This window comes from Aotus nancymaae, unplaced genomic scaffold, assembly GCF_030222135.1.
Source record: "Aotus nancymaae isolate 86718 unplaced genomic scaffold, 86718_ANA_hifiasm-v0.15.2.pri h1tg000032l_0, whole genome shotgun sequence".
Classification (NCBI taxonomy): Eukaryota; Metazoa; Chordata; class Mammalia; order Primates; family Aotidae; genus Aotus; species Aotus nancymaae.
In genome coordinates, this window is record NW_026988445.1 from 1211438 (window position 1) to 1238293 (window position 26856).

General features: G+C 47.6%; 1 long non-coding RNA gene across 2 annotated transcripts; it reads right to left on the reverse strand.

Moving 5' to 3' along the window:
• Positions 1-509: 509 nt before the first annotated feature.
• Positions 510-26533, reverse strand: LOC135277419 (uncharacterized). Of its 2 annotated transcripts, none has more exons than XR_010345017.1 (4): positions 26224-26533; positions 25485-25584; positions 3972-4170; positions 510-3037 (listed from the first exon to the last, which is right to left on the reverse strand). It is a non-coding gene; the product is annotated as an uncharacterized LOC135277419 (long non-coding RNA). The 2 variants fall into 2 exon arrangements; XR_010345016.1 differs by having other exon boundaries at positions 26200-26533.
• Positions 26534-26856: the final 323 nt, after the last annotated feature.

The following is a 26856-nucleotide window of genomic DNA, read 5'->3' on the forward strand; positions in this document are numbered from 1 at the left end:
TACCAAATCTTCAGGAAATTTCCTCTGCTGGGATTCCAAAAGCAATTAAACCACACATGAGGGGGTTATGAGTTAGGTCACAGCATCCTTGCTACTTGGACCTCCACAGTTAATTCCTAAAGCTACTTTTGAGAAAAGTCATAGACTTCATTACACAGGTAAGGAGAGGTCTCTTCTGTCCATAGAGGGAATTGTAGGCATGGACTGGGGGCAGGAAACCATGAAAGAAAGGGGGTTGAGACAGAAAGAAGGCCCAAGACCTACACACAGCCACCTTTCCTTCTGCAAAACAAGGCTCCAGGATGAGGAATTATTGGAGTGAGTCAAGTTATTCTTAATAAAGGGGGCAACATGCCAAAGATTAGATATGAATTGGCTCTGAGGAGAACAACCTCAGAATCATTAACCCAGAGCTCTAGAGAAGACAAGGGGGGCTGTAGGGAGATGAATTAATGGTTTACTCTTGACCAGCTTTTCCCTTGAACCAAGGTGGGGAAATTACAAAAACATCACATCTCATTCCTTTAATCTTCTGATTTCCACACAGGCAAGTGTAGGTAAACACTAGTAGACAAAAATGCAATAAAAAATTTGTACAGCCCCTAGCAGTTTATTACACCCTTTCATTGCGTGTTCTCTTCTGATTCTCACATCTCTCCATTTTACAGATCAACAAACTGGAGTTCAGGTCATCTAAAGGACTTGCTTAAGGTGGGAGGTGATGGGACAGAGGAAGCGACTCCAGTGCAACAGCTTTCGGGCAGCACCGATGTGTGCTGGCCACAGGTCCCACATGGAGGTACGGGGCCAGTGGAGGACACAGGACAGGCGTGTGTGAGTAATTATTGCAACTCTGAGTGACAGATACAATGAGAGACACATGTTAAGGGAACAGGAACAAGATTTGTTCAGAGGAGAAGTACTGGGACCCGGGTCAGGAAAGGCTTTGCAAAGGAAGTGGCAGTTTTGAAGGATAAATAGGGCTGTGCCCGGTGACAAAAGAACGGGGAACAAGGGTAAAGGCGCAGGAGGGGTGGGGTGAGGGGTGGAGAGAGGGAATTGGGCCATGGAGAAGAATGCATGCAAAATACAAAGGCTTGAAACATCATAGTGTGTTGGGGCGATTTCTGGGTGGGAGGGCCAGGGGACAGGAGGGACACAGGGCAGGAAAATCAAGCAGCTGGATCTTGGGGCTGTGGGGTACTGTGTGGATGTCGGGCTTTTGGGGGCCACTGGAGGCTGATGTCTGAAGGGAGTGAGGGCTGTCTGGCTCCAGGGTGGAGACTTGATGGGCAAGGGGCTCCCTGGAGCCCAGGACCCTTCAGAAAGCTGTTGCACTAATCCTGGCCAGAGATGGGAGGCCCTGAACCTAGCTGGCTGTGGGGAGACCAGGAGGACAGAGTCAAGAGGTGTTGAAAAGATGAAACAGGACAATTGTCCTTTCCATGCCCTGGCAGATGGAGCACACAGGGAGTAGGCCTGGCACTCTCCTAAAAGTGGAGGCATCTTCCCTCTACCTTGACTGTTCTATAAAGGGGGCAGCCTGCAGAGAAGGCTCGTGGCAAGCAAGGAGGAAGATGTTAAGGTGTGAGACAACAGCTTCTAGACCCATGAGGGGCAAAACACAAGGATAAGGCAGCTGGGTGGGGCTGCGGGGCTTCAGCGCCAGAGACCTTTGAGAGAAGAGGACTCCCAAATGCTTCCTTTCTCATCTGCTGGGAGCTGGGGTCAGATGCTCCCAATGGGCCTTTCTCTGTGGGGCATGAGTCACCCAGTAGAGCCCCTGGTGGCCATATGCTGTTACTGCAGGTCAGGGCCAGAAGGAGGGGAGCCAGGACTGAGGCTGAGACAGTTACCCTTCCCCTTTGTCACACACACCACAGTCAGCCTTGTGCTGATTCACCTGTAATCAGCCCAATCCCTAGGCCCGCAGCCACCCCTGAGCAGGCAGCCACCAGAGCTAGGAGCTGATAACGATGAGTCTCATCCAGGCAGCATGGCCATGGAAGCCCAGGGAGCCCACTCCTGGCAGTGGGGTGACAGAGTGTAGAATGGCGGCAAGACAGGTCCTCTGAGAGGCTGGGATCCCAACTCAAGGAGGCAATGAATGACTGCCAAGAGTCGGGGTGGGGTGGAGTTAGTGTCGGGGTCCCTCTGCAACCTGGTGGTTATTTGAGAAACGATTGCTGAGCACCTACGATAGGCCAAGACGGGAAATCAGGCAGCGTGGAGATGCCGCCACACACAGCAGTAACACAAACCCAAGAGAGGAGTGGCTCTCAGGCAGCATGCAGAAGGAGGCTTTGCAGAGAGGGGAGGTCTGCGTGGAGACAGCAGGCTGAGCGCTCCTGGCAGAGGCTCCGGCACGACAGGGAAAGAGAAGGGTGTGGGTGACGTGGGTCTGTTCATAGATGGCAGACAAGCGCAGCATGCCGGGTGCAATGTGTGATGTGCTGGAGGAGAGTTGGGGGTGAGGGTGAGCAGTGGGAAGGAGCATGAGGATGTGGGGAAAATGAGGCTGGAAGGAGGATGAGACCTGGAAGGGAGGTGGAACTGACTAAAGCAGAGCGTCTTCCCCCTGCAGGGACTGTTGGTTTGTAAAGGGGACAGCAAGAAGAGAGGCTCACGGGCAAGCAAGGAGGAGCGTGGCTTTCCAGGTCTCCATTCCCAAATGCTGCATAACTCCCCTGAGTCCTGTGATTTTCACTACCCAAATGGGAGCTATAGTGCAGGGGTGAGGGGTGTGCACAGCTGGGCTCTCCAAGAACAAAAGGGCAAAGGAAGCCCAGACTCTTCTGCTTTGTCAGTTTAGAGAACCTGAAATGTGTTGCGGAACCCCATGTCTTCCCCTCACTCTCTAATTGGAGCTTTCCCACAGATGTGCCAAGGTATTGATCTCTCTCTTTCTGGGGGCGGCTGAAGGATGAGGCCAGTCAGCACTGACTGCCAGGAGCTCCATCTGGTATGCCAGTGTGCCATTCCAATGTTGTCATTTTCTGCGTATGCCATGGTCTGCAAAAGGTTGGGAAGCATCTGCCTAGACACGCACACAACACAGTGCGTGTGAACTCTGAGCGCAGCAGCCAGGAGCAGTTGAGAGGCACCTTCCTCGGAGAGCTGGCCTGTTCCTCACAGCATCAGTTGATGCCAATCATGTCACCCCTGTTTTCTTTTCCCACTGACCTTGGCATAGCCCCAGAACCCTGTCCTAAAGCAATTTACACTGGATCAAGGAGAGATGAGAAAAATGTGGACAAATGTAGTACATTTTTCATAAAACTTTTCATAAAGTTAAACTTACTTTTTAAAGACCTGTTCTGGCCTCACATCTGGCATCATGTCTGTGGTGGCTCACATCTGTAATTCCAGCACTTTGGGAGGCTGAGGCAGGCAGATCACCTGAGGTTAGGAGTTCAAGACTAGCCTGGCCAACATGGTGAAATCCTGTCTTTACTGAAAACACAAAAATTAGCCAGTCTGGTGGCTCATGCCTGTACTCCCAGCTACTCAGGTGTCTGAGGCAGGAGAATCACTTGAATCCGGGAGGTGGAGGTTGCAGTGAGCTATTGCCTGGGCAACAGAGCAAGACTCTGTCTCAAACCAAAACTAAACAAAACCAAAACCAAAACCAAAAACAAAAACAAAAACAAAACAAAACAAAAAAACCTGTCCTTTGCTTTGAGACCATGTCCTTCCTCCTGTGTTTTAATGTTTTGTTTTGAAGTATAACACATATGCAGAACAGTGCACAGGTCAGAAGCATAACACTCAATGATATTTCCCAAAGTGAGCAACCCCATGCAACTAGCACCCAGATGAAGAACCAAACATCACTGCACATCCCCAACACCCCTCTCATGTTCTCTTTCAGTCACTACCCCTAAGGGTAACCACTATCCTAACTTCCAACACCATAAGTTAATGTTGCTTCCTTTTCCCACTTTATATAAATGGAATCACATAATATGTACTTTTTGGACTCTGGTTTATTTCAGCATCATGTTTATAAGATTTGTCCTTGTCTTTTTTGGCAATAGTTCATTCATTCTCTTTGCTATACAACATTCCATGGTGTGAATATGCTATAATTTATTTATTCATTCTGCTGTTGATGGGTATTTGGGTTATTTCCACTTTCTGGATACTAAAATATTACTGCTTCTCCCTTGACTGGAGCAAAAAAAGAAAGGAAAAGATTACTGCTGTGGACATTTATACGCAGATCTTTTGGTTAAAATGCTCATAAATTTCTCTAGGGTATATACTTAACAATATAATTGAATAGATGAATATTTTCAGCTTTAGTGGATATGACCAAGCTATTTCCCAAAGTGGCTATGCTATTTTACACTGCCACCAGGAATATATTAGAGTTCTGGTTGTTTCATATCTTTGTCAAAATTTGATAGTGTTTTTCTCTTTCATTTTAGCTATTCTGGTAAGATGTAGTACCTTTTCTCCCTTTTTCATGATAAAATACACTTTAAAAAATACAATATGGCTGGGTACAGTGACTCATGTCTGTAATCCTAGCACTTTGAGAGGCTGAGGTAGGAGAATCACTTGAGCCCAGGAACTTGAGACCAGCCTGGTCAATGTAGTAATGATATAGGAGTTAAGGAGAAATTACTTAGGCAGATAGTGAGGGCATGGGCGTCCTCGGTAAGGGTTTTCTTTTAATGAAAAACAGCCCCCAAATCATTTTTTTCTTCTAACAAAAAGCAGCCTGTAAAATCAAGCTGCAGACATAGACAAACGAGCTGGAAGCTGCACAGGTGAATGCCAGCAGTTGTGACAATAGAAAAAGGCTACCTGGGACTAGGCATGTTCAAAATGGCAGTTCCATCTTCCCTTCCCTTTGTCAAACCACAGGTACAGTAAGGAGAAGACAATATGGCACCAGCCAAGCAAAGACTCCATTTGCATAATAAGATTATGGTGGGGTGAGCAGCCTTCCCCGCACACTATGTAAACCTCATACCTGGTCAAACCATTCTGTGGGCCCTACGTAAATCAGACACTGTCTGCTCAAGCAGACACAGAGCCAAGCAATTGGGAGCCCATCTGGTGTTTCTCTCTAAGCTCTGCAATTTTTCTATTGCATCTTATCAGGACTGCTGTGTGTCATCATAGTCTCTACTGAGTGCTTCCTCTCTGCCAGTCACTCTTCTAAGAACTCAGGTGTAGTCCACTGCGGGCTGGGTTTTCCCCTTTGGGAGCCCCTCTCTTTTGCAAGGGAGAGAGCTCTTCTCCTTTCTCGTTCTTTTGCATATTAAACCTCTGCCCCTAAACTTACTCCTGATGTGTGTCCATGTCCTTAATCTTCTTGGCTTGAGATGATGAACCCAGGTATTTATCCCAGACAATAGCACTGCTTCAGTGAGACCTCACCTCTACTAAAAAAAATTTTTAAATGAGTTGGGCATGGTAGTGCATACCTGTATTCCTGGCTACTTGGGAGGCTGAGGTGGGAGGATGTTTTGAGCCTGGGAACGGGAGGTTGCAGCGAACCAAGATTGTGCCACTGTACTGCAATCTGGGTGGCAGAGTGAGACTCTGTATCAACACAAACAAAAACAAAAAGAATAAGATGACCTATAGAAGATGGTAGTTTTGTACTAAAGTCCTTAATGGGCAAATTAAAAGTTGGCTTTCAGATTGCTTTTGAAATTTCATACCTCTTAAAATCCTGAAGTCTTATTTTTAAATTTTAAAGGATTTTTCATTGCTGTTTGAGACAAGAGTTTTAAAAAAAATCCTACCATCCTGTTCTAGTACGTTTTGTTTTATTAAAAAAAAAAAAAAAAAAAAAAAACTAGGCACATACACAGCAGGAATTTGGGTAGGGCTCAGCTAGGTGATTCTTCTGCTCCCTGTGGTATAAAGTGAAATTGATCAGTAATACTTAGCTGGAGCATGGGCTGGTCTGAGGGGTCCAAGATAGCTTCATTTACTTATTTGATAAACCTTGAGGGAAATGACTAGAAGGCAGGGTTCAGCTAGGATTGTCAACAACAACGCCTATGTGTGGCTTCTCCAGCATGACGGCCTCAGGTTACCCTCAGAACAAACGTCTCAAAGTAACTAAAGGGAAGCTGCTTCTGACCAAGTCTGAGAAGTCACTTGGAATAACTTCTACCACATTTTATTGTTCATGCAAGTCTTAAGGCCAGCTCAGATTTAAAGGGAAAGGAACTAGACTGCATTTATCTTGGTAGAGAAATGTCAAGATCACATTGTGTAAGAGCATGTGGGATGGCAATACTATTGTGACTCTTAGAAAAATACCATTTGCCACACCCTAACTATCTACCCGGTCCCTAAGAAAGTAAACCTGGCCAGGATGTATCTGAACAGTGCTGAGAAATTGCAGCAGACATCTCTATCTTTGGTACTTTCCTCATCTCCCTCTTTCACACTCTGCCCTCTTCTACCTTTTCACTTTATTTTCTTACTTTCCTTTCTTTCTCCCACCCTTTTTGTTAACTAAACTCACAAGGATATTTCTTATTCTGTTCCTCCCCATCTCTCCTATACATCTGTAAATCTTTGATCCCTGGGTGACACAGAGATTATTACGACACTTAGACTATAGCATGTCAGGCTTGGAAGGGTCTTGACTAATCCCAGATGCACTTTTACATATGAGGAAGTTGAGGCCTAGAGAAGGGACTTTCCCAAGGTCCTACTTCAAGTAAGTAGCAGATGCTGGCTAGCACAGCATAAATCATAGCCTATAGTGGGTCTCAAAGAATGTCAACAGCTTCCTTTCTGTTTCGGATGCCTGGAACTAAAGCCACTTGTTTCTGTTTCACATTAATTGCTCATAATTCCAATGCCTTTAGGCCTCTCGGTGAAGGAATGAAACCAATGCTAACAGGCCCCTGTTCCCAGAGAGGCCTGTCCCAGCCTTGGCTCTGGTCCCAGTCTTCAGAGATGGATGAGTGGGTTGTCAGGGGAGCAAGCTGAGATCACAGCAACAGCCCTGCACCCAGCCCCTGACACCCCGACACAGCGGCTGCTCCTTTCTAATGCTGAAGTTCAGGGATTCTCTGAACTCTAACATCAACTGGCAGCCTACAGACCACTTTTGAAATCTTCTGGGCATCTAGGGATGGTGAATTTAGCTGGTAAGGACTGCAGTCAGGCTGAGGGTCAATCTGAGGTGATATAGGCTAAGAAAACACAACTCTCTGGCCAGGCCCAAGCAACAGCAACTCCGTCGTGTTCAAGCCTGTTTCCTCCGATAACAGCTCCAAACAGGCGGAAGCTCAGGGCGGGGGTTGGGGGAGCCCAAGTGGGGCCACCAGCCATCCCATAGCATTAGCAGCTAGATCTTGAGAGGAAGAGCAAGGCTGGGGTAAACGCAGAGGGTTGGCACCGTGTTCTGGAATCTGAATAGTTAGCGATGTGAAGAATGACCTTCTAAGAAGCCTTCCAGAACTTTTTTTTTTTTTTAATCCACTGGTGCATTGCTTTTAGCTTCAAGACAGCAGCTCTGCAAATCAGTGATAAGCTGAGAGTGCCACCTGCGTGTGCTGTCAGGGACGTCACCATGGGGCCACAATGAAAGTCTCAAGGCTTCTGTGTGCCTGGGGCAGGGGGAGAAATAGTCTCCATGGACAACTCTGTTGATAAGAAGGGACTGAAATAATTATTCTAATTGGTATAGCCTGCAACCTCCTTTAGGGGAATGGCTGTGTTTCTGGGTATCCAGGTCTGCCACAGTCTGGCACATATTAGGAGCTCCACAAATATTTGTTATAAAATCCTTCTGCTCCTGCACCCAGGCATGACGGCCTCCTTCCAGCAGATCTCTGCTAGCTCTGACAGGAGGCTTAGGGCAGGGAGAAACCCTTCTAAGGATTTTTGGTTTCTCCTGCCCACCGATCAAGACTAAGAAACCCTCCCCAGGAGCCCTCGAAGCGGAGTGGTAGAAACGAGTCATGGAGGGTCCCATGCCTTTCTTTGCGCCAGGGTCCCTCCTTCCAGCCCATGGATTCTTTCTCTCCAAAAAAAGAAAGGGGCAATTTCTTTCCCTTATACTCCCCTAAAAAGGAAAGGAAAACTGAAAACAGGAAGAAACATCACTAGGCCAGATGAAACATCACCAGCTAACAGTGTCATTTCCCAACCTGTGGTTGGCCAGAGCCTGAACCTGGCCTTCATCCACACAGCCTGCTGCCGTGGCTGCAGTAACTGAAGTTGAAATTGTAAGAGCAGCTGCCACATCGGGCACAGAGCCAAGCAATTGGGAGCCCATCCGGTGTTTCTCTCCAAGCTCTGCAATCTTTCTATTGCATCTTATCAGGGCTGCTGTGTGTCATCATAGCCTCTACTGAGTGCTTCCTCTCTGCCAGCCACTCTTCTAAGAACTCTACAGCAATTATTGTGCTTAGTTCTTTCTCCACAACTCTATGAAGTAGGCATTATTATTCCCATTTCACAGGTGAGGAAACTGAGGCACAGAGGAGTTGCAAGAACATACCCAAGTCCCCTAGAGGTGGAGCCAGGATTAAATCCCAAGGGGCTGACTCTGGAGCCCACACTCCTGGCCCCACCATGGGCTGACTCTGCAAAGTGCATGGCCTTAGAGGCTTCCAACCTATACTGTGGTGAGTGACTGGTCTACGGTCAGCAGTTAATAAGCTCCATGCATTAGAGCACTGGGTAGCATACTAGATGCCACTCTCTCCCCTGGCTGGGGGATCGCTCCATTTCTGCCATAGGCATTGCCTTTCCCTCAGGCACAGGAGTGTGTTGGCCACCGGGAGAATGAGCTGTATGTGTGGGTAGTGGAGCAGCTTGTTACTTCTAGAAAAACAACTTAAAGTCCCATCTCACTGTCATCTGCTCCACCTGGAGTCACTTTCAAATCTGTGATCTGTACCTGTGAGCTCTTTGTGACACCACAGACAGTCCCAGGACAGACCCCAGCAAGAAACCCTAGTCTAACATAACCTGCCTGGCAAAAGAAAACAGAAAGGTTTTTTTTTTCCCCCTGGGGAAACTGCCTGACCATACACTCTCTGCTTTTAAACAGAAACTTCCTAGATCACCATGTGCCCCTTCCATTCTCAACTAGCCATGCAGTGCTTGCCTGCTGCTTGCCTCTGCTTCACCCCACTCTTGCCCGCTTTAACTCTCCTCTCTGGCTCTCCAGTTCCTACTCTAGGGGTCCACTTCCCACAGGCTGTCTCAATCGTGAGTCAGATTCTCTGTCCTCCTCCTTCTGCAGCTGCTCCCACCCCTGTACCCAGCTCACTCCCTTTCCCCACACGCCATCTTTATTCCAATTCCTTGCTTTTTCTTGGCTTCCTTGCCTTCTTGCCTTTACCCAAATCTGAGGATCCCTCCTCACCCAACACCTACCCCATCGAACACAACTCCCTCACATACCACATAACTGTAATCCTCTCTCCTAGGCTCCAACACATTGAGGATGAAACCTCAGGATGCAGACAACAGAGGACCCCCTGGCAGGCTTCTCAGCGGGCCCAGGGTGAAAATCTGCTGGCCAAGGGGATGAGGAGACCTGTTACCTACAATTCAGTGCTGTGCTCTCTGAGGCTGAAGCTGTCTTCCTCTGCCATTCCCAGGGGCACAAAAGCTTGAGCCTTTTTGCATTCATTCCCTGGCTTGCTTTGACTCAGAGTCCAGGACTTGGTAGCATGCTAATTTATGCAAACCAAATGCAAATGAATATAGAAAACTATGTGACCCTGGATTTACTGGAAATCAGAGGCTCCCCTTACGGGAAGACTTAGGGAAATTTTGGAATCTACTTCCCAAGAGAAATATTAAAGTAGAATGGCTTTCAGTTGGGGGTCAAGGAGGGATGTGACTGGAAGTCATTCAGAGGAAAGAGTGCAGTCTGGGTTCCGCGTGCATCCTCTAAGCCACCCAACAGAAAGCAGAGGAAGAAAAAGCATCTGGCTGCCATGCCTGTGCCTCCTTTCTCCTGTCTTGACTCTGAGGTCCGGTTCAGCTCCATGCCCTGTCAAAACCACCTGACAGTGTGCGTGCCCGAGAACACAGCCCCTGGGCTGTACTGCCTCTTTGGAAACAGACATTTTATTTACATCTTACTTCCTGTGACAGCACTTTCCTATTCTCCTCTCCCCTTACGTTTCCCTACACTGACCTTCTTATACTTGACTCTCATTGGGTATGGCCGGTCAAGTGCCCAGAATGTTCTGGGACATTGTTCTGGAACCTGATCAGGGGTTAGGCATTCTGGAGGTTCCTATAAAGCAAGCCTCGAAGGATTGCTAAGGGGCAGGTCAACTCAGCCACAAAGGCTTGGGTGCCTCATTTCCTGAAGAAGGGAGAAAGGGACCACTCTGAGAAAGGACAGGAGGGATGAAGATGGCCCCAGAAGCCTCAGCCCATTCTTCTGACCCTAAACAGAAATGTGCTGAACAACCCCAAAAGCTAGAAACTGACCTCTTCTGGCCAGGAGCAGTGCCTCATGCCTGTAATCCTAGCACTTGGCAGACAGCTTGAGCACAGGAGTTTGAGACCAGCTGGGGCAACATGGCAAAACCTGGTCTCTACAAAAACACAAACAAATTAGCTGGGCATGGTGGCACCTGTAGTCCCAGCTACTCAGGAGGCTGAGGCAAGAGGATCACTTGAGCCTGGGAGGCAGAGGTTGCAGTGAGCTGAGATAGCACCTCTGCATTCCAGCCTGGGCAACAGAGCCAAACTCTGAAGAAAAGAAAGAAAGAAGGAGGGAGGGAGGGAGGGAGGGAAGGAAGGAAGGAAGGAAAGAGAGAGAAAGAAAAGAAGGAAAGAAAAGAAAAAAGAAACTGACCTTTTCTTAAAGATCTCAAGAGAAGGAAAGATTCTTCCAAAGTCTTTGTGATTGTCCCATAGTTTCATCAGACTTTTTTATTTTTTTTTAAACAGAGTTTCACTCTGTCACCAGGCTGGAGTGCAGTGGCATGATCTCAGCTCACTGCAACCTCTGACTCTCAGGTGCAAGTGATTCTTCTGCCTCAGACCCTGGAGTAGCTGGGATTACAGGCACACACTACCACGCCCAGCTAATTTTTGTATTTTTAGTAGAGATGGGGTTTTACCATATGGCCAGGCTGGTCTTGAACTGCTGACCTCAAGTGATCCTCACACCTCAGCCTCCCAAAGTGCTGGGATTACAGGTGTAAGCCACTGTGCCTGGCCCAGTGTTTCTTGATCTAGGGTGCTCTTCAGAATCACCAAGGGGACAGTTAAAAATACAGATTCCTGGCCCTGGCCCCAGCCCCAGACTCCTCAGTCACTCTCCTGGGGGCAGGGCTCAGCAATCTGTGTTTTCAAACACCCTCAGGTGCAAGTGAAGACGAGCCAAGTTTAGGAAATATTACACTGTGCTTTGCCGTGGGAAATTGAAAGAGGGTAAGTCGAAGTGGGGATGGTGAGGGAATGCAGGGAGGAGGGAACAGAAAGGGACCATCTACAGTGCTGCTCAGGGCTGGCCCTGCTGAGACAGACACTGGCACCTATCCCAGGCGTTGAGGTCCCGACTGGAACCTGGAGGAAGAGCCTCAAGTCAAGAAACGGACTTTGCAGTCAGATGTGCCCCACATCTCTTCTGTGGAAAGGGGATATCACGAATGTAGAGTTCAGCTGCAAAAAGTCATCTCCAGACCTATTTTTAAATTCCCCATAAACAAAGAAAGAAAAGCCTGTCAACATTCAAAATGTGCTGGTCCTTTTCCTGCTTCAGTAAAACAGCCCTGATTTAGTGCTCACTACTTCCAAGCCTGTGACCGCTAAGAGGCAGCTGGGATGAAGCTGGCTGCCACGCTGTCTTGGAAGCCAATTCATAAATAATGGAGCCAAAATGGGGAGGAGGGTACTGTTTGGGGATGAGGGTACTGTTTAGGCTTGAGGAACTGGATGGCTACCTTAAAAAACTTCAGTATATTCTTGTATATACATAGGCATTATAAGAGCTCGACTTGGGAATGGTAATAACTGCTGCCGTTTATTGAGAGCTTAACTTTGTACAGATTCACAATCCCTTATCCACAGGTTGAACATGTAATGTATCATGCAAACCAGGCAATTTTGAAAGTGAAAAGGAGGGGTGGGGGAGCTATCAATAATCTCACCAGGACTACAGTTGTAAAACTGGGATGTACGATCACCTGATTTACTCAAAACCCTGGGGGGCAAATGTGCTCAAATTTAAATTTTTTTTTTAGATTTTATAAAGGTAATACTGTGTACACGCATATATGTGTATGCGTATATATACTATACGTATGTAGAGGGATGCAGGGCAGTACCTCATAATCAAACACACTATATTTCTGCAGCAAATGTATGAATATTCACACCAGATGGAATAGACACATTAGGTCAGATTCTGCTGACTAATGATTTATGAAAAATACTTTTTCATAAAAGTTTTCAGAGAAACTTGGAAAATTCTTTTTTAAATTGTGGAAAGGGCTTACAGACCTGTACCAAGAGCTCTGCTAAGTGCCTTTAATAGTGTGGCAGGGACACTAGCTGTCCCACTGTAAATTCTTTCTCCTTCTCCCTTGGTAATAGAATCTCCAAGTTGTGTTTGGATCCATGACTGTCAGAAGGGAAGACTATGTTTCCCAGCCTTCCTTGCAGCTAGGTGGGGTCATGTGACTAAGATCTACCAATGAGATCTGTAAGTGGAAAGATGTGATCAGGGCCAACAGTTACCCTACATGCCCAAGCAGAGATGTACCTGTTGTTTATAGCTGGCATTGGTTCTGATTAACTGAAACTTGTGCCTTACTGGTCATTAAATATTTTCAAAATTACTCCTGGTGTAAAACTTTTAGGAAGTCTCCTTAAAGGGACAGGCATGTCCTTCTGCCACCCCTCACTCTTCCTTCCTGCTGGCTAGAATGTAGACGCTGATCACTCATTCCACTTTGGATCATGAGGATGAAGGCCACAACCTGGGGAGGATGAAACTGAAAGCTGAAAGGGTCCCGGGTCTCAGTGACTCCTTTTGACTTTTACATGAGAGAAGAAAACCTTTTTGTGTTAAGTCGCTGGTCATTTGTGTTTTCAGTCTCTCTCAAAAGAACTGTATTCTAGGATTTGCTCTGACCCTGCTGCTTAACAAACAACCCTGAAATCTAAGATGGCAATTGTATCTATTTCTCATTTAATAGCCTGCAGGTCGGATGTCGTGGAGCTCTAGCAGACACTCAGAACAAGCTCTCCTCATCACCAGTGACGCTCAGGAGACAAAGCCAAAACACACAAACCCATTTAAAACCCCTGATAGTGCTGCTCTCATATTCCATTGGCCAAAACAAGTCACAGGGCAGCCTGACATCAAGAGGACAGAAAATAGGGGAAGAGAGGATAAACACCTGCTGTTGATACACAGAATTGATACATGTGCAACCCAGGCCTACAGCTGCACAGGCACCAGGGGTTTCTGAGTATCCTGGGCTCCTTCCAGCCCTCCCAGCATCACTGGGATGGGGTGGGGGGACTGCTGCTCCCTCCCCAATCATGGCCTGAAATTCCAAGTATTTGCCTCCTGCCCCAACCCTGAGGATACTACCAAGTAGGTGGCAACAGGAAAGTCCTCCTTTGACTGCCTCTCTCTACAGTCACCCCAGACCACACACCAGGTTGTACAGGTGTCTCTGACAGTCTTTCCCAAAGGCGTGAGGGGAAATGTTAAAGCTGGAAGCTCTGCTGGCTTACATTTGTGTGTCTCCCAAGGCTCCCCTTCTTCCAAACTTCCTTTGAGAATTTCTACCCAGTGGCTGTGTGCAGGTCCCACCCACACATCCAGGAGCACCTGGTACTTCTGGAAGTTCGCTCAGAAGAGGAAGGAAGTGCATTTCCTACAGTTCCCCAATAAACCTCTCCCGGGGCCTCATTGTCCAACGGCCAGGACCCACCCCCAATTCATAAACAATAAGGTTTAGGGAGAGGATTTGGCAAATCAGCCTCAGCCACATCCAAATGTCTGAAAGAAAACACCAAGAGAAGTTCAGGGCAGGGTGGACACTGGGGATATTGCCAGTAGCTAAGTGGGTCTTAGGGAAGAACAGACCTGGAAGATTTTACCACTGACTATGTGACCTCTGGCACACCAATCCCTTTTCTGAGCCTTTGTTTTAGTGTCATTTCATTTGTTGAAAAGAAGGGGGTTGCCCTTGATGGCATTTAAGCTTTCTTTTAGTCCTAACAGCCTGTGATCTAAGGAGGAAGGGGTGAGAAGGAAAAGACTAGCACATAGGTGCCTAGAGGGACACAGCATGGGGGAGGCCCAGTCACCTGGGGTAGCATGAGGCAAAGTTCAAGTTCTTTAGCCCTTATCAGGTTATAGTCCTTATCACCAAGCTTAGCCTTACCTCTCAGCCGCATTCAGGGCTATGGTCTAAGGCCAGAAAAATTGTGCACAACAGGGGCTATCTATCGTGATGACTGCAGTAGGTATGACATCCCCTAGAGTTAGAGTAGTTCTGGCCTCGTCACTCACCACTCTCTGCCTTAAACCTCAGTTCCAGCAACTCCGAACTACCTTCAGTTCTCAGCACACGTGATGGTGACTTTCCGGCCCCCAGACTACAAGTTCCGTCTCCCGGCTATACCACTGTCCCTTGATTTCCCTTCCCTCACCCTCACCTTCCCCTGGCTATTGCCTACTCATCCTTCAACGTTCAGCTGAGCCTCCTCCCCACCCAGGTTCGGAGTCCCTCTGCATCACTCTCATAATGCCTTATCACTGCACTCACTACACTGTATTGTCCCTATCTGCTGTGAACCTCTAACTACTGTCCTACTAGACTCCGAGCTTTCTTGGGGGCTGAGGGGAGAAACCGTGTCTTATCTACCTTCTTTTATGCCCAATGTCTTTCACAAAACCAGACAAATGACAAATGAGCAATGTTTGATGCACAAACAAAGAAACAAATGAACTGGGAAGGAAAACTGAAAGGAATGTCACATGTAGATGGTATAGGCCACTTTTGTTTCTGCCCCACACCCCAACTGCCACACAGACTACATCTGTAATTCAGTGAAATCATGTCAATAAACACCACGGGTGAAGGGTAACCTTTGAGCTAGGAAAAATAAATTGCCCAGGGAAGAAGCCCGGTGTTTGACTGGTAGGCAAGAAAAGCCTTCCTTAGTGATGGTGATGAAGAGAGTAAGGCTGGGGTGCAACGTCACTGGAGGCAAGATAGGAAAGAAGTCTCAAGGAGAGCAGGCTTTGAGGGACCAGTGAGGAGGCTGGGTTTGGTGGGCAAATGGAGACCAAGTTGTCACACACCTGCGGCTCCACCAAGACAGGAAACAGCCTGTGACCTGGCCAGGGAGAGGGAAAGAGGATTTAAGTTGGAAATCTGAGTGTGAGGTGTGTGAGAGCAGTGGGAGGGTTCTAGCTGAATGGCCCTGAGACACAGAGGAACTCAGATGGCAGAAGGAGGTGGCACCCCTCTGCTCCCTTCTCCCACTTTCCCTGACTGTGCCCACCAGGTGTCCAGAGCTGCCTCAAGGCCAGTGGTCTCTAAGCAGGAGACTTGGTGATACTCCTTCAGGGACTGGCTTCAGGAAGTTAAGTGGGCCTGATAATCTGGAGGAAATTTCTGTTTGTTTTAGAGAGGATGATTAAAAATGCCTAGTCACTGGATTTGAATACTCAAGAATTAGTTTAATTGAGAAGAGACTGTTTCTTTTTAGATAATGCAAGAACCACCATTGCAGGGTTTCTTTGCACCAAGGGGAAGAACTTAAATCTCTGAAATGTCTGAATTGTAGTGGTTGTTGGACAGGACGTTTGACATGTCCTAAGATGATGGCCGGGGTGGGAGCCTGGGCTGTCATGAAGTGTAAGACTGAACCTTACCCTGAGACCTCCATCAAAGAGCACCAATTAAAATCCAGTCATTTACCTCAATAGACCTTGTGACTCTGCTCTCTCCAAAAACAGGAGCAGCCAGTTCAGGACTTTCAAGGCTCACTGGCCTGGCATCCGGCTCGGATCTCACTTCACTTCCACCGCCGTCTGTTGGCGGCGAGGCAGCACTGCGCATCCGCACGTGTTTGTGCTGTGTGCGCATGTGCGGGTGCGGGTGCGCGGGTGCGCATGCGGGTGCGCGTGTGCGCATGCGCATTGCTGACTGAACGAGATCTTGCTGCATACTTAGGCGAACCTCGCCTCCACCTGGGTCACAGGCATGGTGAAACTGTGCAAACACATGTTTGATTTATTTTAAATGGAGGTGGTGCAGACAAATCGAAGTTTTGTATCAATACAGTAGAACTTGCATAATCCACCTGCTTCTCTCTGCCTTCTCCATCCAAATCATCCCTGAGAAGCCTCTGCTCCCATCAGTGTCGTCCCTGCGGGCCCCCATCAGAGAAGTGTGTGGGAGAAGCAGGTACAGGTCATAGTCCTCCCTAGTCCAGCTGCCTCAGAAGCTGTTCCTGGTGTCAGCGGCGTGAGGGACCCACCCACTGCACCACTGAGTGTCCTGGGCATCTGCCTGGCACAGAGTTCACACCCCCTCCCCCGATGGACCTCCTTAAGCAGGGGTCTGGACAATGGGTGGATCGGACCACACCCCGTGCCCCGAGCGAGGGGACTGCATTCTGAATTACCTGCTCTACTTCTGCCCAGGCCAGGGACTACCGCTCCAAGCACTGGGCATGGCCACAGCGAACTTACCTGAACAAGTAGTACTCATCCAGCTGATGCATGCACTGGCATTTATTATGGTTGGGCCAGTGTTGGAAGTGGAGATATCTACAAAATGGTGGTGCGCATAGGATGGAACCCATACTCTAAGAATACAAAGTAAGTCCATGGAAATTATTTATTCTTAATGTATGTTCCAGGACAAATCTAAACTGGTGTAGTTGTATATGCACAATGTAATTTAACGCTAAAGAATGCTTGTAGCTTGAGGAAAAGGCATCGGTTTTGTTAAAACTATCTTCATACTTTAGATTTTTTCCTCCTACTGACTGTAATTTTTGAGTCTTTTTTGTTGATATTGGCAGAAAGTTGAAATCTTTGGATATTTAGGAAATTAAAATTACAGATTGCGTTGGGCCCCTTCAAATAGTATATTGCATTACTGTTCACTTTAGCAATAAATTTGGTGGTTGATTTGGTGGAGGGATAGAAGTATATAGAAGGTAATCTTAAAAATAATTCACTATGGCCGGGCGCGGTGGCTCACGCCTATAATCCCAGCACTTTGGGAGGCCGAGGCGGGTGGATCACGAGGTCAAGAAATCGAGACCATCCTGGTCAACATGGTGAAACCCCGTCTCTACTAAAAATACAAAAAATTAGCTGGGCATGGTAGCGCTTGCCTGTAGTCCCAGCTACTCAGGAGGCTGAGGCAGGAGAATTGCCTGAACCCAGGAGGCGGAGGTTGCGGTGAGCCGAGATTGCGCCATCGCACTCCAGCCTGGGTAACAAGAGCGAAACTCTGTCTCAAAAAAAAAAAAAAAAAAAAAAATTTAGTTGGATTGTGTTTTACTTTTTGGTGTATGAATTTATGGCAAACAATGCAACTTGTGGCTTTTTCATTTCTTTATAGAGATATGTAGAAAATACTATTTTTAATATTAGAAATCCTATACTTGAAAGACTCCTCAATTATAAGTGGCTTTATGAAGCAAAGTTAAAAACAAACATGGAAAATGTGAAAAGCTTTGTGCTTGTTTTGTCTGACTAGCTTGCTGTTAATCATGTTCTCGTTAAGCGTGTGAATGTTCTTTAATACTTTATCGTCACTTTACATTTTGTTAAATAGCCATTGCTTTTAAGATGGATGGTATGGTGTGCAGAGGTTAGTTAACTGTATCTACATTTTACAAAGTTTTATATTAATTAATTATCTATTATAAGAAGTTACAGTAGTACTATTTTGATTAGTCTGAATGTTTTCAGGCCTTGAAATAAATTTTGACTAAGTAATTTTTTTTTTCGGAGCAGGAGTGGAAGTTTATTTTAAAAGCTTTAGGACAGTAGGAAAAAAAGGAAAGGAAAGAAGGAAAGTGCAACTTGGAAGAGGACCAAGCAGGCGACTCGAGAAACCAAGTGCACAGCTTGACGTCTTGACTTGGGGTTTTATACGCTGCCATACTTCCAGGATCTGATTGGGAAGCTGCTGATCAGTTTCAGGTGTTTTCTATCTATTAGGAGCCTCCCTTTCCCTGGCACCAGCTTTGACCAATTATTACTTTAAAGAAACTGTTAACAACTGCCTGACCATCACCTGATGGTTGCTCAACACTTCTGGTGCATGTGTGGTGGGGAGCCCTCTCCTGCCCTGATCATACTTGACTAGCTACCTACTGTAACATTTCCCCTGCCTCAAGAGTCCAAGACCCCAAAGCTTTGGGGGAAAGTGGATGAAGATCAGTCTTCTGTAACTGCTTCCTGCTGACAGAGGGGCGGTGGTAGTTCCGTGGGTCTTGGCCTTTCACTGTCTAGGTTGAGTTGGCTCCATGAGTTGCTGAAAGTAGTATCAAGTCAGGTCCAAGGAAGACAGGAGCAGGATTTGGTTTCTGTCATATCCCACAATGGGCAGTCTAGAGGCCCCTGTAGAGGGGTGATTTTTTAATATTGAGAGGATTATATCCCTCATTGAGGATCATCTGGAGCTTAACGGCCTTACTTTGAGGTGAAAAGGTATTACTTATCTTTCCACTTAAAAAGGAACCTCAGACCTTCCGGGGACTCGCCAATGTATTAGGGAGCTGAGGGCACTGCTTCCAGCTCTGGTGTCTTGGAGCCTTTCCATCGTTTCACTCAGGTGTGATGTATCCAGCTGGCAATCTCTGAGACTAATTGTTTAAAATGTTCCTTCTAAGTCTTTTTTGCTTTAAAAACAACTCTATTCTTATAATATCTTAAAATTGTGAACAACCAATCACACTACAAACTTGGTGGACATAGATATTCATGTTATAATCAAAATAAACTTACCCAGCTGTTAATAAGACTTGCAAAATGATATGAAGCATATAGTCCTTACTTGCTTCCTGGTAATTAATCATGGTGGCCATAAATAAGTCCAACCTTTGCCTTCCCAAGTACTGCATTTCCCAGGCCACAGGCTCAATAAGGGCTTTTCAAATTCCTGGATATTAGCTGGGCCATCTGGCTTTGTTTTGGCCGGGTAGTATCCAACTCCTCTTTCGTATTGGAGGGGAATCTCCTATTATATAAGGTCTTGATAGGTGGCCACTTTGGAAACTAAAAAGGCCAAGTCTTCTTTCTCTCTGTACTCAGCTATCCAGGCCATAGGCCTGAATCCCAGTCTGAGCCAATACTATATGGCTGCGAAGACTTCAATCTTGAATGAGTGACACACAGCCTAGAAGCCCTAGAATTCTTCTGCTGTGATGAGGAATCCACACCAGGCCACTCCGGCTAGAAGACATTTATTGTGCTTCCTACTTTTTTCCAGCCTGTTTCCTCCAGACTCACACCACACCTTTCTTCTAATAAATATCCTTCCTGGTCACAACAACCAGACAGTCTTGGTTTCTCGCTCCTGAAAGCATTCCCCCTGATTGTGGCAGGCACTGTTGGCCACCCAACTGCTACTCCCCTTCCCTTTCTTGCTAACAGAACCCCACGTTTTTATTCTTCATATCTCTATTATTTGCAGCCAAAGCATTCTGATAAACTGAGTCTCTGAATTTCACTATTTTCCAAAATAATCATCTGTTGTTGGAGCTGGAAGAGATCTGGGAGATCTTTGAGCCTCTTTATACCAGAAGAATCTAAGGCGGATAGGGAGGCAGAAGCAGAGGGAGAACCCAGGCCTCCTGAGTCTTATCCTGTGAGTCTTACCCTATGGTGGTCTCCCCAGCACCCTGAGGAGGTGCCCAGGGTATTCCACAGGGAGCCATAGGGATAGAGCCTGGATCCTGGCATCTGAGAAATTTGGGCAAAGGGGCAAATAAGAAGGGGCAGAGTGGGCCTCTGCTGGGCTTGGGCAGAGCTGTGGGCTGAGACACCTAAAATGCCAGAGCTGTGTTCCCAGCTGTGCATGTGGGCGCACACACACACCTTTGCCCTGGGTTCCACTTTTTGGCCTCCCTGAGTCTCTAGGATCTCCTCCTTCCCCACTGGCCTGGCAGCAAGGTCTTCTTCCTCTCATGGATGAACGCTTTTTGTGGTTTCTGATTGGTTTCATGCCCTTTACTCTTTTTCTTTTTTTCATTTTTAGGGCTTTATTTCCAAAGTGTACATGTAAGGAAGTAGAGCTGTTTCCATTTACAGTTTACAAACTAGAACCCGCGGGGTTTGCCCTGGAATCCCAGTCTGGGTAACCAGAAGTGTCCAGACTGGCACAGAGGAAACCAGGGCTCTTCCTGTACGCCAGCAGGTGAGAAGAACAGGGCTGAAACAGCTCTTCAGTGTCAGCTTTCATCACTGTGAAGTCACCACGGTATACATGCCACCACTGTGTAAATCTACATTTATAGAGGGTGAAATGGGAACTGCGTTGACAACAGTAATTGTGGGTATATCCAAAACCAGCCACAATGGGAAAAAAATACAAGTGCATCAAAGCCACAGTATTGTTTCTTTAGAAACAATATCATTTGGATAGAATGCATAAGAATGTCTAAACATGCGCGCGTGCATGTGTGCGCGCGCGCACACACACACACACACAGGCAAAACTGAAAACCATGTTGCCCAGCCCAGAGTATTTGCATTTTAGATACAGGTTTATAAAACACGTATTGGGTACCTGCTAGATGCTCACATCCTATGAATTAGTTTCTCATTAGAGAAACATTAATTTGGGTAAATCAAGGATTTTTATGATAAAGATGTATAACTACTTTCAACTGAACTATCCCTTAAGTATATTTGCGTATATGTGTATGTAGAAATACATTTCCCTTATAAGAAGACATAGTATTTTTATTTTTTTAATGCAGTATTTTTTTTAAAGAAAAATTGCAGAATTTACTACACTAAACCCTTCACTTTTTTCATGCCGCTTCACAATTTTTCCTACAGCTGTGCCTGGACCAAAGAGAGACCAAAGAAAGGGTTGGAATTAACTTTTGGGCCTTGCAAAGCTTCAAAAGAGTGAACCGGACCCAGGGAGAACATTGGTCCTGGACGCAGCTGACTGGCAGAGGTGCCAGTGTGTGTTTCTTCAGAGGTTTCAGGAAGACCCCCCAGCCCCAATCACCCTTCCTTTGCCTGAGAAGTCGGTGCCTGAGATGCCACCATTAGAGATACGATGCAAACCTTCCCGGGAGACAAAACTCCTCATATATGCCTTAAAGTGAGTTTTTATGATCCTTTCAAGAGGGTCAATGTTGAGAAGAATCCGAGTGGAGAAAGGACAAGGTAGGTTGAGGGTAGCACCGAAAGATTCTCTTTTTCACCCAGAATAGGTGCTGAAGGTCTGTCCTGCTGATGATACACATACTGGAGAGCAAGAGTTGGGTGGAGACAGTTATGTAAACTTCCAGGGAGAAAAGCTGGGCAAGGGGAGGGCATGGAGGTGGGTGGTCAGGTGTATCAGGGCATATGGTAGAGAGAAGTGTAAGAAGTATGTAGTTACTTTGGCAGTGGACACTAGGGAGCCATTAAAGGTTCTTGAGGAGGAGACTAACATAATCTAAAAGCCAAATCTGATGTCTCTGTGGAGAGGAAACTGGCATCAGGGGATCCAGGGAAGGACTCCCTGGACTCCTTTCGCATAATGAAGGGCTGAACATGGTCATAAACGAATGGTAGAAAGGTCACAAGAAAGGCACAAAGTAGAATCCAGGTGACCTTATCCCAAAAGACTTATAGGAAGAATGCTGATTCCTTCAAAGGGAACTAGAAAGGGAGACCGGGGAGCTGGTTTACAGGGAAGAAATACCGAGCTTAAGGTATTTGTAGGTCATCCAAGTGGAGATGTTATTACTGTCATTAGAATTGGCTGATACACATTGAGAGATTACTCTCTACCAGGCACCGTGCTAAGCCCTTCACATGCATTATCCCATTTAATTCTCAGAACACCCCAAAGGGCAGACATTGTTATCCCCATCTCATAGATGATGAAACTACCTCTCCAAGAGGTTAAGTACTTGCCCAAGTTCCCACAGATAGTAAGAACCCAGGCCCCTGGCTCCAAAGCACCTAACCACCATGAGGCTCTGGCGCTTGGGGAAGAGGTCAGAAGCTGATCTGTGGCCACAGAGATGACAAGGGAGATCTTAAGAATGGCTGGGACCTCCCCAAGGAAATTCGAGAAGGAAGGGGAGAGAATGATCATAACGGCGTATTGTTAGACAAGTCACTGAACCGTCAACATCCGTCAGCTAACCTTGAACGAGACCTCTAAGAGCAATGTCCCTAGTCTGCAGGATTTAAATGGGCTTTGGTGGCATGGACAACCCACTAACAACAGCTCACCAGCTCACTAGCAGAGTAGCCCGTAACTCAGCGCGAAGGAGGCTGTTTGCTCCTCCCACCCTCTAATCAAAACAACTTTTTTTTTCTAAGCAGGACTTCTTTTCTGGTTACAAGTCATGGGGCAGAACTTTGAAGCAAAATCTGGATGCAGAGGTGGAGTGGGATGGGAGGGAGCAGGTTTAGGGGTCGCTGCACTTTTCCGTTATTCCTTGGGAGCTTCAGACTTAGTCTTCAGGGTAGGGGGAGACGTTGAAGAGACAAGAGAGTAGAGGAGAGGATGGCCTGCAGAGGGAGGGAAGTGGAGGAGACAGAGGGACCCGGCAGGAGGGCTGGAGGGGGCAGGGCCTTGGAAGCATTCACCCACCAATCCTCCACTCTGTGCTGCTTGACTCTCTTTTCATCTCCTAAAAGAGAAGAAATTCAAGGGAACACTGAAACTGAACCCAAATTGGTTTCCTTCCCCTCCAAGCCAGGTGTCAGGCATCCCCCTGCACGATGGCTCCTCCTTCCTCATCCCATATCCCTTCAGGAGCTACGACCAGCCCAGGCAACCTCAGAAACTTCTCCTTTATCAGGCTTCCCTGTGACCCCATGAGGTGAGCCTTGAGAACTGGGAGAAAATTTGCTACTCCCCTACTCCCAACCCCATTTAGGGCCCAGTGAGGAGAGGTGGGATGGGCGGGGTATAATCCCCTCTTAGCCTGCCCATCAAGTCTGTCTTCCACATTCCATGCCCCAGGGTCCAGCACACTTTGGGTTTCTGATATGTCTGTGGAATGAATGATGAATGATGAATGAATGAATGAATGAATGAATGAGAGAATGGACATGTAACAAAGGATGCCAGAGCAGAGGCTGCTGAGTGGAGGAGCCTTCGGTGATTCAAAGGGCTCTCCATGCCTCCAAGGCAAAGCTGTGAAAACCATTAGCTGTGATTCAAGCCCAGCAGGCATAGAGCAAGCTTCAGTCGCCCTGGCTGCAGAGTTCACACCCTGAGCACCCATCCCCAATCAGCAGCCTTGCCTCGTACACCCAACTCCCCCACTGAGATCTGGTCTCAGGCCTGCCACATTGTCCACGTAGGATAAGTGTATGGGGTGGAAGCTCCCAGCAGACAAGGATTTTGACTCACTCACCTGTGTACCCCCATGGAGAGGCTCACAGTAGGTGCTTAGTAAGTATCAAATGGATGAAAATGGAGTTATTTGGTGTTTGTTCTGGTCTGCGTGTTTGTGCCCCCCCTGCCCCCAGCACCAACCACTCATATGTTGAGATCCTAACCTCAACATAATGGTATTAGGAGATGAGGGCTGTTTGAGGTGATCACCTCCCAATCATAGGCCATTGGGAGGTGATTATGGTGGAGCACTCGTGAACGGAATTAATGTCCCTATAAAACAGGCCCAAGAGGGACCTCTCACCCTTTCTACCATATGAGGACGCAGCAAGAAGGCAGTTCTCACCAGACACTGAATCTGTTAGCACCTTGATCGTGGACTTCCCAGCCACCCAGTCTCCAGTGCTTTGCTACAGCAGCATGGATGATCTAAGACACTGCTCATTAGGTGCCAGCAACTTTAACACAGAGATGTCACTCAAGCCAAACAGTAGTTCTGAAAGGCAAGTCCTCCTGTGCCTATTTTTGCTGATGAGGAAACTAACACAAAGAAGTTAAGAGACTTCCTAATGACCACCCAGTATTTTGGTAGCAGAGACCTGGTGTTGGTTCAAATCAGGTTTTGCTCTTAAGGCCGTGTTCATTCCACCAACCATAAAAACCCAAACCATCTGGGTTCTGGAGGAGGAAACTGGAGGAGAGAATCCTGACATTCCAGAGTCCACCCAGGTTTAGTGCTCTTCCCTTCCTTCACCCCACTCAGGAGAGGCAAAGGAGGCGCTGAGTACAGACGGATGGCAGCTCCTCCCACGTCTCCAAGTGACTCGATACTGAGGCCTCTCAGATGCCCAGGATGGGGGAGAAGGGGACTCCTCCTGAGACCTAGAGGGCCTGGGTAAGGACTGATTGTCAAGGGTGAGTCTCTAGTCTACTCCAGGCCCTGACGGCCTCGTCCTTCTGCTGGGAGCCATGCTCTGAAAGGACCAAGTGTTCAGTGGATGAGAAGAGAGAGCCAATGAGCCCGGCAAGGATAAACCAATCCACACTTGACCCCAAAGCAGTGTGAGCTGGTTAAGAGAGTGAGCTTGGCCAGGAAATTTAGTCAAGACAGAAATTCTCAGAAGACAGCAGCTGAAGCAGACTGATATCAGCCCAGCCGGCCTCCATGAGCACGCTGAGGTGTCTGAGATGTACTCCAAAGGACCCAGCCAGGGTCAACGGATTCCAACTGAGGCTATGCTCTGCCTCCCAGAGCTTTGTGACTGTAAGCAAGTCACTTACCTCTTAATGGAGATCATGATGCACTTCACAAGATCGTTATGAGCATCGAAAGAGATGGGGCATGTGAGTGAATCCCTACCCAACAAAGTATACGGAAGAAATAGAAAAAGGCATTCAACTAACTTTTGATGAATTGAACTGTTATTATGTCTGGCTAGATGTGGGTTTTATAGTTTTACTTGACTGGATTTGGGTTATATTTTCCCATATGTTCTCATATTCTCTTTTGATTTGTACATGGGTGTGTGGGGAATGACAATAAAAATTCATTAAAGGTCTAGTATGTGCTAGATTAGTCCTCAAAGTCTGATTCCTGGACAGATTGCACCAACATACCCCGAGATGCAAATTAGAAACACAGACAAATTATTAGCCACACCAGAGTCCTACTGATTCAGAACCTTGAGGTGGGGCCAGCAACTTACATTTTAATAAATCCTCAGGTGATGCTGATGCACTCAAACCACCATGCTAAGTGTTTTACAGGAATAAGCTCATTTAACTCCATGAAAGCCTAAAGAGGTGGGAAGTCTAATAATATCCCTGATTTACAGATGACAAACATGGGGTTAGGAGAGGTTAGTGGCCTGCCCAGGTCCTACCCCGGTTTGGGAGCCCCAAGTCTGTGTACTCCACTCCACTGCCCTCTCCCCTCACTACCTGGATGCCTCCCAGAAGTGAGACACTTTTGTTCCAAGACGGCTTCCTATAGGCAAAAGTGGGAGCGGGAGTCACTAGGACACAGGAGCATTCTCCTGGGCTGATGGTAGAATAGACAGCTATTTTTACTAGGTTTGCAAGACCAGCTGGACAGTTACCATCTATGGAAATAGGCAAACATCTAGCACTAGGACTGTCCCATTCTTGGGCTGGAGCTAAGAAGGCGTCACTATGAGGTTTGAATATTCCGGAACACCTACCATCTGCTAAGCATGAGCTTCGGCAACATTGAGATCTGTCGTAACCACTGATGATGATGTCGCCATCAATGATGGATTACGTTCCTACTACTTGAGGGCACTGTGCTAGAGGCTTTATAAAAATATTCTCCTGGTGTTATTATGCCCTTTAACAGATGAGACCATCGATGCCCAGAGAGGCGTGGGGACAACAGCTCATAAGCCACGGGGCAGGGTTCTGGCCTGCATACTCTAAGGATGATTTCTTCCATTATGCTATCTTTTGAGAAGCCGGGAGAGAGCAGGGGAGAAAGGTGGGGGCTCCCAGCAAAAGGACAAGGCCCGCAGGGTCTGGAGGCCCACTCTTGACAATTAGCCCTTACCCAGGAGCACAGACCCAGGCAAATCTGGTCCCAGCACCCGTGCCCCCTTCCCCTCCTGGCTCCCTGACGCTGGAGAAATCCCCTGGAATTGACTGCGGGCCGGCGGGCACCTGCCACTGATGGGAAGAACGCCGGGTTCCTCCTATGTGCGCAAGAGAGCCCAAGGCAGACCCGCCAGCAGCCACGAGATGGCGCTGCGACCCAGGCGACTCCGGGCCCTGCCGCCACCCTCTCCGAGGCTGCCCCGCGGAAGACCCAAGCGTTAGTTGGTGGAGGACGCTCTCCCACTCCCCACCGAGATCCCTCTTCCCTCCCTCCTCCTTCCTCGCCCCCTGGCCCTGCGAAGAGAGGAGGCCGTATCAGGGAGCTCTAGGCCCAAGGGTGGGCTGGGACTCCCCAGCGACTCCCAGCCAGCCCGGGGGCAGCTGCTTCTCCCCTCCCCTGCCCTCCCTTCCTCTTTCCCTGGGCTCCTCCCCAGCTCGGCCAGCCAGTCCTGGCCCACTGCCCTCCCACAGCACAAATGAAGCAGGATCACAACTCGCAGACTTAACGACTACGCAACTAAACATCAAACATGAGCTCTTGGTTCCCACGCCCGTAATCCCAGCACTTGGGGAGGCAGAGGCGGGCGGATCACGAGGTCGGGAGATCCAGACCAGCCAGACCAACATGGTGAAACCCTGTCTTTACTTAAATACAAAAAAATTAGCCGAGTGTAGTGGTGCGCGCCTGTAGTCCTTCCTACTGCGG